The sequence below is a fragment of the Echinops telfairi genome, unplaced genomic scaffold (genome assembly GCF_000313985.2).
Source record: "Echinops telfairi isolate 266 unplaced genomic scaffold, ASM31398v2 ScPeMD7_7457;HRSCAF=8495, whole genome shotgun sequence".
NCBI classification, from domain to species: Eukaryota; Metazoa; Chordata; class Mammalia; order Afrosoricida; family Tenrecidae; genus Echinops; species Echinops telfairi.
In genome coordinates, this window is record NW_022111357.1 from 12512283 (window position 1) to 12524967 (window position 12685).

Here is a 12685-nt window from a genome sequence, read left to right on the forward strand (position 1 = left end):
GGAGTTTTAAGAGCCCCCAATAAAATGATTCACTAAAAATATAAAATAAAATCGGTCTGGTGTAGGCCGTAGGAAATCAAAAGCCTAGCAAAGACTGACTTTCCAGAATGTTAAGACAAACTGTTAGGACTGCATACAGCTGGGGGGCAGTGAAAGCTGGGTGAGGGGCGCTTGGAGGCCTCCCAAATTGGAGAGAAGCTAGCAGAGTGGGATGATTCTTCACTTGACCAAACCTTTATTGAGTTCCTCAGGGCCAGCAACTTAAGGGGAGGGGATGTGGTATGGCACAGAGAACAAGTAGGTCGGCAAAGCCCGACCTTTCCAGAGCTTTTTGCACAAGCCTGGTATGCAATAATGAAGAGAAACGTGGGTTCAGAGGTTAATTTCCCACAAATAAATTAACCTTCTCATTTGGCTTTCCTTGTGTTATAGGTGTACACGTGTGAGTGGTCAGGGGGAACTCTCCCTGGAAGCAACTGTGGGCTCGCACCCTGGAAGCCACAACACAACTACAGCAGGTCGGGGGCAAAGGAGGCGGCGGCAGGGGCTCACCTGCCAGCTCTGAAGACTGAGGACGGTGGGGGAGGCAGGGTGAGAACACACTAGGAGCTGCTGATTACTCCGCCTAGCTCTAGAGGCAGAGCTGGGGATTCTGCCAGTCCCTTTTAACTTTTTAAAGTCCTGAACAGGTTTAACAGCAACACACAGTCCCCTGTATCCCTAAGTACTCCATTCTGTGCCTAGAGGCTCCTAAGGGATCCTGGCTGACTCTCGGTAAGTCAGGTCAAAGGGTGGGGTAGGAGCAAGACTGTCGATGTCCTCTCTGTGTCCAGCAAATGCCTTAGGCCAGCCTTGACACAGCAGGTAGCTCTCCTGGCTTCCAGAGTCCTCTGATGCCTGCAAAAGACATAAGGCAATACATTAAGATACACAAAGTGGCTGTAACATGGGGGCGTCTCAGCCTCCTATCCCTGCCCAAGTGCCTCCCTTATAATCTTCTCTTCCCATAGCACTTGTTCTTTTCAGAACACAGGTCTCTAGGTCCACAGGTTAAAAACAGCCTGTCGACTCTCCTGCTGCCTCGGTCTGGCAGTGAAGATGGTGCTTTGTGTTCTTATCTGCCTTGCCCAGGCCTGCACTGGGAAGAACTCCCTGAATCTTTGAGGGTTTTAGTACTTTCAGGTATTCAAATGGGGATAAAGCTTCCTGCCCTCTCGCAATGTGAAAAAAAGGGGGGGAAAAGAAAAATCAACCCAGAGCTTTAAATTAAAGTTCTTTGTATCATCAGTATTATCTATTTCCTGGATTCTAGAATGGAGGGATCTGTCCTTACGCAGAACTTATTACTGCTCCAAACACTAAGGGTGGTCCAAAGGGGACACACCGTCTAAACCTGGAGCACGACTTCCCATCAAAACCTGTCACACACCAGCTTGTGTGATCATGAGGTGTTGATGGAAACAGCAGGTACCAGAAGAGCCAAAACAAATAAACAAAACACCATATTGCTGAGAACGAGGGGGGGGGGGGGTCCGGAGCAGACACCCCAAACCCACCTTACCTTCTCCCACAGCTAATCAATCCAGGCACCCAATAAGGCTCATTCCAAATCTTGTATGGTCCTGAAATCCATTCATGGCTCTACATTTTCGCAGGTGTTACCTGACTACAGATGCTCTTCTTTTCTTGCTTACACTAATGCAAAGCTTCCTGAGCCACAAAATCCATTCTCCATGCAGCAGCAGGTAGAGTATTAAAATTAGAAATCTAATGTCATTGTCAATTCAGTAGCCTTCAGAGTAAGGGGCAGACCTCCTCACCAGCTACCGAGCTTGCCTCAGCCCTTCCTCACTCCTTCAGAGAACGCGTTCCACACCCTTCCTTCTAGCCTTCTACCTAATTTCCTACAACTGCCAGTTTAGCCCCATTAGCTCAAGGCAAACCTGGCTAGCTTGGTCCCTGTTGGAGGCTACAATACCCAGCTCTTGTCTCCACAGCACTCAACACAATTGCATTTATTTAAGAGATTTCGTACCATGAAGTCATGGAACATTTTCTCCTGGGATTGCTGGTGCTTAGCATCACTTCTACACTGAAAGGAGCCATTCGTCCTGATCTCTGTAGGGAAGCGTATAAAGGGTCTTATCTGAGCATATGACATTTCTTTCTTAAAGGCAGGTGCAAAATTTGTTTCCTATATTTCAACCCCAGAAAGGCAGCGAGGCGGGGAGCACTTAACCTTTTCCTTCCCCAGGCACAGGTCCAGAGGAAGGTTAACAGAAAGCATGAAGGCTGGGTTCTGAAATCCCAGAGAATTAGCCCTGTGTCTGAATTCAAGCTTGAGGATCTCAAGTTCTGACATGCCTCAGGTGGCCTGGAAGAAAGGGACTATTTGGAGGTGGACCGAGACCAGCTCCACAGGATGACAAGGAAACAGCCACCTCAGGAATCTTAATGGAGTCCATCAAGCCCAGAATAGCACTCACCCAAATAGCTGGCATGGTGGCCAACTTAGTAGCCAATTAACCTGGGCTGATAGCCGGGCCCTGTCTTATACTCTACCTGCAAAGATCTCAAATGAGCTGCCTTTGTTTGGAGTGGCTGCAAGTGCCCACATTTGTCTGAAAGTGAGCAGGCCTCCTAAGTTTAGGTGAAGGGGAGCGCAGTGTTAGGCGGTCCACCTGTCTGATCACTCTTTCCTGCTCATTCTCTTGGCTGAGAGCCAAAGACAATGGCAAAGACATTGCAGGCCGGAATGAGAATTACACTGACTGCTAAGCGACTGCTGCATCTGAAATCAAGTAATGTCAATTAGCTGAAGCTGAACTCTGCAGCCTCACTATGAATACAAGTCTCTCCACAATGCAAGTCTACCACTTTTCTTAAGAGATGCACCTGGCTGGACACCAAGTAAGAACACAGTCTCCACTCCAGGGTCAGGACAAGCTATGGTGTAAATGACCCCAGCCCAAGACTTGTAATGCTGAGTCCTGGCAGTTAACGTTTCTGCTCCCTGTTACCCAGGAAAGAGGCTTGGTTTGCTGCCTGAAAGTAGCCCCCTTCAGAGGCCAGGACCATCATCAGGTCACATAAGATGAAGGTGTAGAGCCAGGGGGCTTGGAAAGTCAGGTCTATTTTCCAGGTCAGGAAACAAAAGGTAGTGAGATGCACTACCTCATCTCCACCCAACACCTGCTGCCTCAGAAGCTGTCTCCAGCCTTTCAGCTCCAGACTATTAAATATTCATCAGATGATTGCTAGTGTTAGACATGCATTGGCTATTAATCTAGCACGCAGGAGGTACACCTAGGTCCAAAGAAAAAGGTCGAAGGCTTATAAGACTTCAAATCAATAAACCGCAGGACTGGAAAACAAGCCAGGAACTACCTTCAGGATAAGCCAATCTTCTGGTGGCCACTCTAGGTGCAGAGCAGAGACCAGGAGATAGCTAACTGGGTGCAAAATGATATGGGCGTATGTAACCTCCAGCTTAAGGACACGGTGGGTGTCCCAACCCTTTATCTGCCTCTTTCCCGCTCTGTAAACTAGGGATAATCCCACGGGGCCATCTATGCAGATTAAATGGAGTGCCTGGATAACCCATTTACAGGAGTACTCTCAGCAGAGCTGGGCACAAAGTTAAAGGGTTGCAAGAGCAGCAGAGTCTTCATCCATCAGCATTTAAGTAAGAGTAGTAAAGCAAACCCTTGATTAGCACTACCACCAGAGCACAGCTTTTAACAATAGAGATTATCAATGGTCTCCAAATGCACAGTATGGGTAAAAGGGAGAGACTGGGGGGGGGGGGCTCTTTTAACTGCTATATTGCTTTAAGTAAGTTATTTGATTTTTCTGGCACTCGGTTTCATACCTACTTCATGGATGGCGAGAATTAGGCAAGGCAGACAGTAAATATTCGATACACATTCAAAAAAAACCCCAAACCTACTGCCCCTATGTTGACTCACAATGAATCCTCTGTTGGTTTGAGACTGTTTGTGGAAGTAGAATGCACAATCTTTCTCCAGAGGAGCTGCTGGTGCTATTGAACCACTAATCATGCAGATTTCAGCCCAATTTATAACCACTACACCAGGGCTCCCCAACAGACATTAAAATTAACACAGGTAAAATAAGATTCCGATTTCAACATCTTTAAAATCAGGTTGTGTCTTACAATGGATGTGACAAGAAACCACTTTTTAACTTAGTATATATATTTATTATTAAATACTCATTTTATTAGGGGCTCATACAACTCATCACGATCTGTACATGTCATCTGTGTCCAGCACATTAGTACATATGTTGACTTCATCATTCTCACAACATCCGCTTTCCACTTGAGCCCTTGGTATCAGCTCATTTTCCCCTCCCTCCCTGCTTCCCCCTTCCCCTGAAAATGTATAAATTATTATTTTAAGTATATATGTATTTTTAAATACTTAAAAAAAATAATGATGCATTTTTATAATCAATGGCCTTTGGAATTGAAGTGCTGCATGCTTTCATTGTAGACTGGGCTTGAGAACCCAAGTTTCATAAACACCTTTCTGCAGACCTTCTGTGCAACCTCGATGAATCCCTTTCTCTGCCCTAGTATCAGCTTCTTAATTTATGAAGATATCAAAACCCAAACTCACTACTTTTGAGTAGATTCCGAATTATGTAGATTCCAACTCATGGCAAGGTCAGGAGTTCAAAAGCACCAGTCAGTGGGAGAGAAAGATGAAGCTTCTACTCTCGCAGAGTCAGTCTCGGAAACCCACGGGGCAGTTCTATTCTGTCCTATAGGTCTATGAATTGAAATCCACTTGATGGCAGTGATTTCAAGTTTTTCATGTTTTGTGACCTTTGGGATGCAGATCAACAAGGCTCTTTTCAATCTTTTAGATAGTAGCTAAGCACTTAAAACTTCAAAATATAATATTCACTACCCTGGTACAGATAGGAACTGGAGACAAAGGGAATCCAGGGTAGATAAGCCCTTCAGGACCAGTGGTGAGTGGCGATACCGGGAGGGTGGCGTAAAAAAGAGGGAACTGATTGTAAGGATCTATATATAACCTCTTCTCTGGGGGATGGACAACATAAAAGTAGGTGAAGGGAGATGTCGGACAGTGTAAGATATGACAAAATAGTAACCTATAAATTACTAAGGGTTATTGAGGGAGCAGGGAGCGAGGGGAAAAAATGAGGAACTGGAGCGAGGGGAAAAAATGAGAAGCTGATACCAAGAGCTCAAGTAGAAAGCAAATGTTTTGAGAATGACGATGGCAACAAATGTGCAAATATGGGGCAATGAATATGCAAATGTGCTTTACACAATTGATGTATGTATGAATTGTGATAAGAGTTGTATGAGCCCCTAATGATTTAAAAAAAGACAACATGCCAAACAAAGAAACAAAAGTTGTACAAGGCCCTAATAAAAGGATTAAAAAATAACGAACTAAAAAAAAAAGTGCAAATATGATGGACACAATGGATGTATGTATGGATTATAAGAAGCGTTTACGAGCCCCCAATAAATAAAATGGTTTTTAAAAAGAAAATATAAGGTGCTGTAATCATCTGAAAAATATAAATTAAGAATTCTATGACCTTAAAAAAATTGTTTGTAAACGAACACATTTCAAATTCAACTCTTTATTCAATCATATAACAAATCTGTCTTGAAATTCAAGTGTGTTCTAAGCACCATTTCTGAGACATGCTAATAGGAACATTTCAAAAGAGAAAACATAATATTCAACTAATACATTGCTGTCGATTCTGACTGACACTCTAATAGGATAGAGTACCAAGTAAAGCTATCCCAGAGGGTTTTCAAAGCTGTAAATCTTTATTGCCACATTTCTCCCTTGATGCAGTGGTGTATTCAAACCACTGATCTTTGGGTCAGCAGTTGAATGCTTAAAAGATAATAGACTTATATGAATTGTCAATTGCTTTCAACAAGGGAGCCGAAATGATTTAATGTAAAATAGACTTTTCAACATGGTGCTAGGAAAATGGTATAGATATATGCACGTATCCTACCAAACACCACAGACTGCAAAACTAATCTAAAGCCTAGATGTGTCATTACAAGTGCAAGTAAAATAAAGAGATAAATTAGACTTCATTATTAATCAAAATTTTTGTACAAAGGACACTATCAAGTGAAAAGACAACCCAGAGTATAGGGGGGGGGGGGATTGTAATCATGTCTATAAGGGTCTGTTATCCAGAATACACGACCAACTCTTAAAAACTCAACAACAAATATCAAATTGTAAACTGGGGAGATGATTTGAATAGACATTTCTGCAAAGATATATAAGGGCCAATAATAATCTATTGCTAGCAAGTCGATGCTAACTCAGAGAGACTGTATGGGAGATTATGAAGCAGAACGTCCCTATAGGGTTTATATTAGGGTTATAAGTCTTTATGGAAGCAGACTGCAAATATCTTTCCTGATGAGTGGCTTATGGGTTCAAACCATGGACCTCTGGGCTAACAGCTGGGTGCTTAATTGCTGAACCACCAAAGCTCTTACAAATGGCCAATAAGCATTTGAAAAGATGTTCAACAATAGTCATTAGTGAAAGGTGAATAAAATTCAGTTTTACACCACACCCACTATGACTACAAAAAATAAAATATAAATGATACGGAAAAATTGGAACTCTTAATGCATAACATGTAAAATAGTAGTTACTATGAATAAGTTTGGTAGTGCCTCAAAAAGTTAGCCTGCGACCTACAAAGTCTTTTTCATAGGGATATACCCTAGGAAATGAAACAAAACATCCACAGGACTTGTAATTAATCTTCATAGCAGCACCATTCATGATAATCCCAAAGTGCAAAGAATCTAAATGCCTACCTAAAGACGGATAGATCTGTAATCTGGTAGAGCAATACAATGAAATACTGTTCCGTAAAGAGAGGAATGAAATACTGACAGAATATACAACATGGATGAACCTTAAAAACATGCCACACAAAAACAGCTATTCTCAAAAAACCATAGATTCTACTTTTTTTTTAATAGTTCAAAGTAGTTTATTTATTTTTTAAATCATTTTATTAGGGGCTCATACAACTCTTATCACAATCCATACACACATCAATTGTGTAAAGCGCATTTGTACATTCATTGCCCTCATCATTCTCAAAACATTTCCTCTCCACTTAAACCCCCGGTATTAGGTCCTCATTTTCCCCCTCCCTCCCCGCTCCCCCCTCTCTCATAAGCCCTTGATAGTTTATAAATTGTTATTTTCTCATAGATTCTACTTTGATGTAACATCTAAAATAGGCAAATTTACAGAAACACACAAGTAGATTAGTGGTAGCACAAGGCTGAGAGAAGCAGCACTCGTGGCACTGTGGGTTAAGCAATAGGTTGTTAAAAGTCAAGGCTGGCAATTCAAACCCACTAGTTGCTCCAAGGGAGAAAGATGAGCCTGTCTGCTCATAACGATTTAGTTTTAAAAAAGAATGTCTTAGGATTATAAAAAAATATTTAAATGCCCTTAATTTACATTAATAGCAGCCAATCAGAGGCTATAAACTGGAGGGCTATGGGCTACACAGAGACTAAAACGGTATTTTTAAAATTTTATAGTCACAAAAAAAATCCCTCTTTTTGTTTCTCCTGAAACAGAATATGCATATCCATTGAAACAGGAGGTAGACAAGTATGCAAGGGTCCATTTGGAGGTGACTATTAAGACTTACAGGGCTTCATGCTGGAAATGGTCTAGAATTATACAGAGGTTACAACTGCACAAAAGCCTTGGTGATGTACCCTATTACCCACTGAGTTGCTAACTGCTAGGTCGACAGCTGGAAAACACCAGATGCTCTGTGGGAGAAAGATGAGGCTTTCTGCTCAGGTGAAGATGCATAACTTCAGAATCCCGTCCTATAAGGATGCTATGGGTCAGAATTGACTGCATGGCAGGGAGGGAGATGGTCATTGCAAAACCCACTGAATTATATGTACTTTAAGATGGCTTAAATGATTAAAAAAAATCTAGCCTTAATTTTTAAAACAGTAGAAGCTGAGGTAATCCTTATCAAGTGATTTGATTACCTGTCACATAAAGATAAATGTTAGCAGTTACTATCACCTTTGGGGCCCTGGTAGTATAATGGGTTGGGGTACATAGCTCAAATTAAGTGGTTCAAACCCATCAGTTGCTTTGAAGGAGAAGGATGAAGTCTGTTTGTTCCTGTAAAGATTTACAGCCTCAGAAATCCTGGGGAGTAGTTCTACTCTGCCCTGAAGAATCACTATGAGTCTGAATTAAGTGGATGGCAGTGGGTGGGTTTCACCCGATCAACTTCATTTGATGACAAAAGCAGCAAAATATAAGGGGCTAATTTTGTCTAAGGAAACAAAGGCTAAGATGAAGCAGAGCTAGGAATGATGCTCACATCTTGCTTGGCTCTAAAGCATGGTCGCAACCTGTGGGTTGCGGCCCCTTTCACAGGGATCGCCCAATTCATAACAGTAGCAAAATTACAGTTATGAAGTTACAACAAATATAATTTTATGGTTGGGGGTCACCACAACATGAGGAACTGTATTAAAGGGTCATGGCTTTAGGAAGGTTGAGAGCCACTGCTCTACAGCTTACAAGAGATATAATGAAAAAATTACAGGTAGTAATAGCTATAGAGAACACCTCAATCAACTAAGAAAATATCCAGGGAAGGGAGACCACTGGCAGGCCTGGGTCTATAAATGCAGAGACCTTTCTACTAAAAAAATCATAAACCAAATGCAAAATTGTCTCCCCAAACGTCTTTGTTCTTAAGACTATCTTAGGAAGAACTGAGACTAAATTTTCTGCGTACAGAAACTTAACTCTAAAATTTCAAGCCATTCACGTGGCCAAGATCCAACTTTATGACTTCCTGGGTTCCTAGAACCATAGCCAGGATTGCACTGCCTAATGTCTCAAGATCATCCAGATCTGAGAGGCTCACAGCTGAGAGGCAAACTTTAAACGATCTCCCCATAAAGGCTTTATGTACCTCTTCCCTATCCAGATGGATCTCTTCTCCTCAGTGCCCCACTAACCCTAACAAGACATATCCATCAGCTATTTCCTTAATGGCTTCGAACAACATGGAGGCTTGAACCAATGTGCTAAAGAAGTTCAAAGGGCACCGAAAACATTAGCCAGGAATTAATGGAACACCAATTGAAACGTTTCAACAAGCGGATGAAGCACTGGAAGCACTCACCGTCTATGCCAGGAAATGTGGGAGACAGCTACTTGGCCAACTGACTGGAAGAGATCCATGTTTGTACCCAGTCCAAAGAGAAAAGTGACCCAACAAAACGCCCAAATTATAGAGCAATGTCACTGGTATCCAATGCAAATAACATTTTGCTTTAAGACCATCCAGCAGCAATTGCAGCAGTACACTGACAGCGAACTGCCAGAGGTTCTGGCTGGATTCATAAAAGGACGTGGAACAAGGGCTATTGTTGCTGAGGTCAGATGGATCTTAACTCAAAGCAGAGAACACCAAAAAGATGTTTACTTGTGTTTTATGGACTATGCAAAGGCAAACTATGGATAGCCTTGAGATAGCTAATTCCAGAACACTTTAAGCTCATGCAAATTTGTGCATGAATTAAGAGGCAGCTCTCAGAACAGAACAAGGTTCTGTTTAAACCACAGGGTTTAAAATCAGGAAATGTATGGAGCCCCGGTGACATAGTGGTTATATGTTGGGCTGCTAACCACAAAATCAGGAAAGGTGTACATCTGGGTTGTATCCTCTCACCATACTTAATCTGTATGCTAAGCAGACGAGAAGCTGGATTATATGAAAAATGCAGCATCAGGATAGAAGGCTTATTAACAACCTGTGATATGCAGACAGCACAACCTTGCTTGCTGAAAACCAGGACTTGAATGAAGCACCTGCCAATGAAGATTTGTAGCCTTCAGTATAGATTACTACTATTCAATGTAAAATACTCCAAAATCTTCACAATTGGCCCACTAAGTAATATCATGATTTTGCTTTGATTAGATCCATAATCAATGCTTAAGGAAGCAGCTGTTAGGAGATCAAAAGATGCATTGCATTAGGTCAATATGCTGCATGGCCTTTGAGGATTAAGGTAGGCCTGACCCAAGACATTCTCATTTCAATGGCTTCGTGCACGTGAAGTTGGATGTTGAACAAGGAACGATGCATCCGCATTCTGGTACTGGAGAAGTACCAGGAACAGCTAAAAAGACAAACCAATCTGTATTGGAAGAACAATGGCCAGAGCGCTCCTTAGAGTGCAGAATAGCAAGACTTCACCTAACATTCTCTAGACATGTTGTCAAGAGACCAGTCCCTGGAGGACACATCGCGGTTAGGGACAGAGAGGCAGTGGAAAAGAGGAAGGCCCTCGATGAGATGAAGTGACCCAACGGCTACAACAATGGGCTCGAGCACAGAAACGGCTGTGATCATGATGCGGGCTGTGGTTTCACACCCGTGTGCACAGGGCTGCGAGGGGTTGGAACCGCCTCAATGGCACCTAACAACAGAAGACACTAGCATTGACTGTGTATGAGGACGGACCTACACACATACAGATGCACTCCACTGCCTGATGCTGAGTAAATTCTGACTCAGTGACTCTACCGTATATACTTGTGTATAAGCTGAGTTTTTCAGCACGTTTTTAAATGCGGTTTTTGTGGTAGAATTAGGTGTGTCTGTTGATATTTGGGTTGGCTTATACTCGAGTAGATACGTACTTTCTAAAGCTGTCTATCTTTTAGGGGCTAGTTAGGCTCCTCTTTCTCCCTGGGAGTGGCTGTTGAGTTTGAACCCGTCTCATGGTCAATAATCCAATGCTTACATGAGAAGGCCACCAGCGTTCTTCTATAAAGAAAAAAATATTAGATAAAACCACAGCAAGCTTTATTAAACAAAAATAACCAATTGCGAAGCTACTCTTTCTTGACAGACCCTCCATTTCTCCAAATTTCCCCAAACGTCCTGTGCATTGATTTATACCAAGTGGAATTGAGGGACTCCAATTGTCTCCCTTCCACTGCCTGAAGAGTTTGGGGAAGAAAGGTGAAGGGGCACGATCAGCAAGTAGATTATTGGGTTTCCCAATGAAGTTCTCCTAGGACAGACTTTACTGCTCTTGAAGACTCAGCAGATGCATGGTTGTGATGCGGGGGGCGGGGGAATCTTCAGTGCAACTGGATTGCTATTTTCCAATTTTCTTAAAATGATTTACTATAAGCCCACAGAGGGGAAAATCTATCCAGACTTACCCTTTCAGAATTACCAAAAAGTTCCCATCCCCTTCTGAGCTGACTGACCTGCCTTGAATTTCACTGGCCCAGCAGATTGCAGAAGCCATAGTATTGACTGGGCCATGCTCTTTGGATCATATTTGTAAATTCAAGACATGCCAGGATAATGGAAAGATCAACTTTTTGAGTTAGCTGATCTTTGAGCAATGCTTTTGATATTCATTGTGCTGAAAACTCGGATGTCAAAATTGAAAAATGCAAATCATGTGTTTCCAACTCCAGTAGCTATTAAATCAAGGCTAATTCCAGAGTTGCGCCACCAATTTCTGGACTTACTTCACTCATTGAGGCTGACAATCTTTCCTCTCTTGACTGATCTTTGAAGTCTTCCTGATCCTTTAACACTTGATCCATCTGAAAAGTGTTATGTGGGCAACATTCTATAAACTTGCTATAGCTTCAACGATTTGGGAAAATCGATGACTTTTGTTAAAAACTTGATGTTAGCCCTGACCTCAATATATTTTTTTCCAGAGCTCAAAAAATAACCTTTTCTTTTGAAGGCACCTAAAAAGATGAAAACAAGCATATTACTGAATCTGTTTGCAGTCATGCAGTGACTCGACACGCTTATGTACTTTTTGTTAGCAATAAGCTGTGCATGTGACCTGAAATCCTAAAGCTATATTTAGGATTTATCCTCCAGTTAGTCAACCAATATGAGGTGTACATTATCACCACCACCACCTTCCAGTTATGAAAATAAAAGACTCAGGAAGATAAGTGTTCAGAACTCACTGCCATCAGTCAATGCTGACTCTCAGTGATGGCCTGTGGGTCCCCGAGATGCTGTTTACAGGAGTTTACGAGTCCAGTCCTTCTCCCAAGGAGCTGCTGGTGCTTTCAACGTGCAGACCACGCGGATCACAGACCGACACGTAACCAACCGCACCACCACCAGAGCTCGTAGGAAGGAAAGTGACTTATTGCAAGTCACTAACCAGACTATAATCCCATTTGGAAGTGATTGTATTTATTAATTTATTTGGCAGGATTAGTGTACAGTGTCAATCTCTTGATGTTAAGAGAGCAGTCAAGCATGTAAGGAGATAGGGAGAGGCCATGCCATATGATCAACCAGGTGGCAAAGTTCAAGAGACAAAGTCTTTCTTCCAAAGCTGACACACAGAAAGCCTCCTCTTGAGAATACACACTAATTCAAGTTTCTACATGTACAATGTATTGGCCCTGATTATGTTCTAGTTGTGCAACCATTCTTACCCTTACTAACGTAAGCTCAATGCCTCCTATGGTTCCTATATAGTTTTGATTCCATATACAGTGAACCCTCGTTTATCGCGGTTAATCGGTTCTAGACCCTACCGTGATAAATGACA

At 42.2% G+C, this 12685-nt stretch overlaps 1 long non-coding RNA gene across 1 annotated transcript; it reads right to left on the minus strand.

Moving 5' to 3' along the window:
• Positions 1-215: 215 nt before the first annotated feature.
• Positions 216-12685, minus strand: LOC123522662. Its single transcript, XR_006680900.1, has 3 exons — positions 11625-12685; positions 10776-10902; positions 216-897 (listed from the first exon to the last, which is right to left on the minus strand). It is a non-coding gene; the product is annotated as an uncharacterized LOC123522662 (long non-coding RNA).